Source organism: Pelophylax lessonae (genome assembly GCF_965119305.1).
Source record: "Pelophylax lessonae genome assembly, chromosome: 4".
NCBI classification, from domain to species: Eukaryota; Metazoa; Chordata; class Amphibia; order Anura; family Ranidae; genus Pelophylax; species Pelophylax lessonae.
In genome coordinates, this window is record NC_138771.1 from 562,112,809 (window position 1) to 562,119,190 (window position 6,382).

At 49.9% G+C, this 6,382-nt stretch overlaps 1 long non-coding RNA gene across 1 annotated transcript; it reads right to left on the reverse strand.

The window, feature by feature from the left end:
• Window positions 1-13: 13 nt before the first annotated feature.
• Window positions 14-611, reverse strand: LOC309553192. The gene is made up of 2 exons (XR_014225146.1): window positions 186-611; window positions 14-149 (listed from the first exon to the last, which is right to left on the reverse strand). It is a non-coding gene; the product is annotated as an uncharacterized lncRNA (long non-coding RNA).
• Window positions 612-6,382: the final 5,771 nt, after the last annotated feature.

Consider the following 6,382-nt stretch of genomic DNA (forward strand, 5'->3'; position numbering starts at 1 on the left):
TATCTAATGAAGAATGTCATGGCGTTTACTACTCTTTGATCTGAAAACAGTTTACCAGCCAGTGGCAGCATTTTTATTTGCTACAATCTATCTCATACCTAGCCGTTTTGGTAACAGTAAATACCTTAGACACAGGTGCAGTCAGATTACTTATCCAGCACCCCAGCTATTTACGGTCTAATGACATTCTGCAGTCTTTTTTTTTTTTCGGGGATTCTCTATACTGGATGTTTGTCTCCCTATTCTGATTACTGATAGGCAGTTATAAGCTAATCAATACCAGAAAACACCTTAATGCAAGACTAAAGCTAAGTGACGCTAAGGACCTCCTGGGTGGCAACGCCAGATGTGGGCGTTGGGTTGTTCGAGGGTATCCCGGTGCTGACATCGCAGGGTAGATGTTCCATTCAGCCAGTCTTTAACCCATTGTGGGATTTGTGGTTGTGTTCCTGAGTGCAGGAGATGTTGTGCTAATGCTAATAAATGTGTCTAGAATGAAAATGTGCTCTCTCCGATGTCTTAAATAGCAAAGAGATAAGTCTTGTGTCTTTTTTCCCTGTAAACACTGTGTTCTGATTTCTTATCACAGGATCCACTAATAAAATGTTGTGCTTTCATTCTGTGTGTAGCCTTTTATTTTACAGTGCAAATGGCAGCGATGATATGGATGGTTCTTGCACCCATAACAACCAATCAGAGGTTATCGCTTAAATAACGAAAGAAGATTTCTGGCTGGTGGCTGTGGCTCATTACAGTTTAGATGGGGGGAGACAGACAGTATATCTGATATTGCAGAAAGAGCATGCTTGCCTTGTAGTGATGGTTAGTCTCTAATGTCGCTTTATGGGAAAAAAAAAACATATTTCCTAAGACCCAGACTGTATGAAGAATATGGTTTTGGCAAAATCCACAGGCAGCAAGAAGTCACAGAAGTAATTTAATTCAGCTTACTGAAAAAAATTGTAAACGCAACACTTTTGTTTTTGCCCCCATTTTTCATGAGCTGAACTCAAAGATCTAAGACTTTTTCTATTTACACAAAAGGCCTATTTCTCTTTCGTTCACTGACAGACACAGCTTCAAGTCTTCAGACCATTGGGCTTATGCTTTTGCTCTCTAGGAGTAGGACTAGGCGGAAACATTTTTGGTTACGCCCCTGGGGCAGTCCCAGAGGGTATACCATCACTTCCTGCTGTAGGACTTCCATTTTTTCTGCCTAGTCAGGAGTAAGGACCTGGTTCTCTGCTGGGATCTGCAGTCCTTGCATTTTTTCCCATTTAAATTGAACTTTTTCTTTATTATTTTTGTTTCTGAGTGAACTACAATCAACTGTTCCCGTGAGAACTACAATCAACAGCCGGACTGGGCGACGCACTGGATATTCTAGATCCTTATTGGCTTCCCAGTCTGGCCTGTGAGCGCGACCCAACTACTAACCCTGCATTAAGTTGACAGCGACATAGCCCCACTGGACGGGGGCTGACCGGCAAGTGAAACACCTTGCGAGGTCGCATAGCACTGGTCACGACAGCAGTCATGAAGTCACGAATAGAGTCACAGCGTACGTCAGGCCGCAGCACCCCCATTTCAAGATGGTGCGCCTGGGGACCCTGGTATGGTGAGTAATGTTCCTCCTCCTTTCCCTTTTTTCCCCTTTGTTGGGGTGGTCGCGGGCCCCCCAGTGGGGATGGTAGGCCCCCCTGTGTCCTTCCTCCCCCTTGTGCTTCCCCATCCTCCTTGTGGAATTCCCCCTCAGATTTGGATGCGCTCATCTGTCCCTTGTTCCCCCCGGCTTCTGTTTGGGGGAATAGGTGCAATTGGGTAGCGGGGCTACATGGTGCTGGGCTAGAGGAGTGGTGGGTTATGCCGCTGTTGGTCCCTGTTTGGTGTGTCCATACCTGGGTACTACGGGGTGTCCCTAGGGGGTCCCCTCCTGGGGTCTGTAAGATTTTTCCGTGGGGTCCAGGGTCCTGTGCAGTGCCGAGTTTTTTCCGTGGTCTCTGTGATGCCCAGTAAGGCGGCCATGTTTCCGTAGTTCAGCTGCCATGTTTTTGGTTTCCCCATAGACTTGCATTGGCAGCCATTTTCCTGTAGTCAGAGACAGTGCTGAGGCTGTGGGGGCCTCTAGTGTCAGGTCAGCGTTTCCTCTTTCCAGCAGTGTAGTGTGGCAGATTGTTTGGCACTTCCAGCTCGGGTGGTGAGTCTCTGAGGGTACACTATCCTCGCATGGTTGGAAAACTGAAGATATCACTTTGAGGAGCCTCTTCTGAAGAAACTGACCGTTCCACCATCAGTGGACTTTCAGGTTTCCAGGCTGAATAAGACCATAATAAGATTCCCCGTCTTTTAAGGATCCCGTGGACAAAAGAGCAGAGGCTCTGGTCCAGTACCTTTTCACTGTGGTTGGTTCAATTTTAAGACCGGTATTTGCTATTACCTTGGTATCCCAGACCTTAATGGAATGGGCTAAGATTTTGCGCCAGGATCTGGAGGGGAGTCAACATCCTTCTGAGCTGGAGTACCTGGCGGATCAGTTAATCCAAGGGTTACAGTATATTTGTGATGCGACCACCTCTGGCTGGGCTTTCTGTGACAGCGGTGTGATCCTTCACCGCATGATCTGGTTGAAGTACTGGTCAGCTGACAAGGCTTCTAAAAAGTAATGACTGAACTTCCCTTTTTTCTGTGCCTCTATGGAAGAGATCCACCCATAACTTTGTGGGAGGCTCCAAGAGACCCTGGAATGGTATGACCAAAGCAGGTGCATCTGGTTCAGCAGACAAGCCTTCCACAGCCTGAAGGAGCGCCCTCACCCACATCTGGGGTGGGGGGACGTCTTCATTTCTTTGCAGATCCATGGACCTTGCTCATTCAGGACAAATGGGTCCACAAACTGATTCGGATCGGTTTCAAGATAGAGTTTCGGTCCTTGCCTCCGGCAAGGTTCTTTCCTTCCAACTTACGCCTGTCTCCAGAGTGGCTACAGGGCCTCTACGGAGCAGTGCAGGACCTTTTAGCACAAGGAGTTATTATGCCGGTTCCAGAGTCAGAACGTTTCCAGGCTTTTTATTCAAATCTGTTTACAGTTCCCAGAAAGGAAGGCAAAGTTCGCCCAATCTTGAATCTCAAGGCTGTGAACCACTTTGTGCAGGTTAAGAAATTTCAGATGGAGTCCATCTGCACAGTAGTAGCTTTCCTTCATCAAGGAGATCAGATGGCTTCTATCGATCTCAAGGACGCTTACCTTCATATTCCAATATATGTCGGGCATCAGCGTTTTCTTCGTTTTGCCATAGGCGAGGAGCACTTTCAATTTGTGGCGTTACCCTTTGGTCTCGCTTTAGCTCCTCGAGTGTTCACAAAGCTTTTGGCCCCAGTGTTGGCCTTTCTATGGCAGAAGGGGATCGCGGTACTGGGTTACCTGGACGATCTGCTTCTGCGTGCAGAGTTTTCCTCAGCTCTAGAAGCCGAGTTGGATGTTATGGTTCGAACTCTGCAGGAGTTCGGGTGGACACTGAATTTTCAGAAATCGGCACTGTCTCCGTCCACAAAGCTAGACTACTTGGGTCTGACGCTGGATTCCACGTCAGCCCGGGTATTTCTTCCTCAGACAAAACTACTGAAGCTACAGGAGGTTGTTCAGCTCCTGTTGTCCAACCATCGATCGTCACTCAGAACTTGCATGCAAGTGCTGGGTCTGATGGTCTCCACCTTTGAGGCAGTTCCGTTTGCGCAGTTCCACACCAGACCTTTGCAAAAGGAGATTCTGATCAAATGGAACAAGGATCCGCTGTCATTGGACAATCTGATTCTGTTGAGTCGGGGTTCGAGGGAGTCTCTCCTATGGTGGCTCCGCTCCCCGACCCTACGTCTGGGGAAATCTTTTCTTCCCCTGTATTGGACTGTAATCACCACGGATGCCAGTCTGTCTGGATGGAGAGATGTCTTGAGAGTGTGTTGGACTCGGGAGAAGTCCAGGATGCCGATCAACATCCTGGAAATTCAGACTTTGTTTCAATAGACGGATCGTCTGCAGGAACGCCGTGAGGATACAATCGGACAATGCTATGGCTGTGGCATATGTCAATCATCAAGGGAGCACAGAGTGCCCTGGCGGCCTGGGAAGTGTCCGGCATCTTGAGGTGAGCAGAATTATATTTCTCTTACGTCCTCCGACAGTCGCCGCCTCTTCATATTCGTCACATATGGGGCATTAGACTTTGCTCTGAAGGAGTAGCTAGGCAACAGAATATGTTAACAATAAAGCTTTTAACATATCCCACCCTCAAGGGGTGGTCCCCTCAGTCAATAACCTCCTACTTCCTGCAACCATATCTCAGTTTTAATGTCTAGCTTGTCAGGAGTGGCTGGCTCTCTCTGTGCTGGGACTTTCTGTCCCAGACTCTTTCTTCTTTTTAATATTTTGTTTGAGTTTTCTCTCTACCTTTACTAGCTGTTATTTTGTCAGCGTTAGTTAGTTCTTCGGACGAAGAGGATCATGCGGACTGGGTCTCGGGCTGATCCCCCTGGTCGCAGGTCGTGGGTCAGTGGCTTCCCAGTCTGCCATCGAGCGTTCAGCCAGGTAACGCTCCTGGCATAGTGAACGACCCATCCCTGTTCGGTGCAGGGATGATTGGTGAGGTGGCTACCTCACTGGACGCTGTGCGGTTTCTTAACCCCCATTTTGTGCGTCTTGAATTGCGACTCTCCCTGCCTCATGTGCAGCGGCTTGTTCGCCTGTGCGGGTCCCCCACGCCATGTGAGGTAAGTGTATTTATGTGGGGACCTGTCTGTCTGGGGGGGTGTCAGTCTGGGACTGTGTAACCTGCCTCTATTCACACTGCTTGTCTCCCTATCTCTCGGCTGCATGCTGTGGGCTGCAGGGGGGGGGGGGGGAGCTGTATGACACTGTGTGTGTCAGTCTGGCCAGTGTGAGAAGCTGTGTGCTGTGGGGCATGTTTTTTTGGCATGTTTGGGCATATACAGCGATCGCTGCGGCGATCTGACATGTATTCTTATATTGGAATGTAATGTGTGTTTTAATGCACTGTGGAGCGGCGGTTTCGGCGCCAAACGACGCCATTTTGCCTACACCCGCTCCGGCCGCATGGTTTACATGCATGGCGGCCATTTTCTTGTAGCCTCCATAGGCTTACATAGAGCGCCCTGGCAGCATCACTTCCTCTTTCCAGGAACACCGATCGAGGCAGCAGCAGCGGCGAGGGTCTCCTCAGGTTTTATCCTTCTGTTCTTGCTATCCATTGCCTGTGTTCAGTTTGCATATTCCCTGTGGGGGTCTCATTGTGCTTGAGTGTGGTGCGGTGGGCTGCGCTTGCCGCGCTTGCTTAAAAGGGGCAGTTAACCCTTGGTTGTCTGGCATTACAGGGGCAATGGATTCTCAGGAGGGCAAATTTCCTACAGTATTGGTGGAAAGCCAGGGGACCGCTGTTTCCCCCCCAGGGGGGGATTTAGCCACTATTGTGGCTGGCCTTGCTGCTCAGGTGCAAATGCTGGTGGCTGCTCAATCTACTAAAAGGCCCAGAGTTGCTCTTTCCTCTGATTCTGAGGGTGAAGGTGATGGGGCTGTTCTGGCAGGGGCCTCCTTATCGGGGTCCCGCTCCTCTCTTGATCTAGCGGGGTCTGAGGTGGAGGCTGAAGTTGAGGGGGTTGATAATTCTCCCCCTGGCTCGCCTGCAGAGCTTGCAATCATGGATGAGTTGATTGCTTCCATTAAGCAAACGCTGCGTTTGCAGGACGAAGTGTGTCCCCCCGCTGCCTTAGCGGCTTATGGGACGCACAGAAAACGCAGGACGCCGCAGGTTTTTCCCTGCAACGCTGATTTTCAGCGCGCTGTTAAGGATCAATGGCGCGATCTGCGCAAACCTTTTGCGGTACCAAGTAAATTTAAGCTTCGTTATCCTTTTTCGCCTGCCACTGATGAAAGGTGGTGTGTGCCTCCACCAGTGGATCATGCAATTGCGGTTTTGAACAAAGCCACTGCGATTCCTGCAGAGGGTTCCCCTGTTTTCCGTGATGCCACGGATAGGAGACTGGAGTCTCTTGCCCGTCATACTTATTCTGTTACGGGTTCTATGCTTATGGCTCTGTTTGCTTCTCTCATGGCGGCCCAGGCGATCGCAAGTTGGACGCAGATGCTTAGGCGCGTCCTAGTGGCCGACTCGGCCTCGCCGGCGACCCTGGATATGGTGGATCAGATCCACCAGGGTGTCATGTATCTGTGTGATGCGGACCTGGACCTGATTCCGTTGGCTGCACGTGTGCACAGCGTGGCGGTGTTGTCTCGCCGCCTGGTTTGGTTAAAATGTTGGTCGGTGGACCAATCTTCACGTAAGACCTTAGCCAATCTGCCTTATGATGGGTC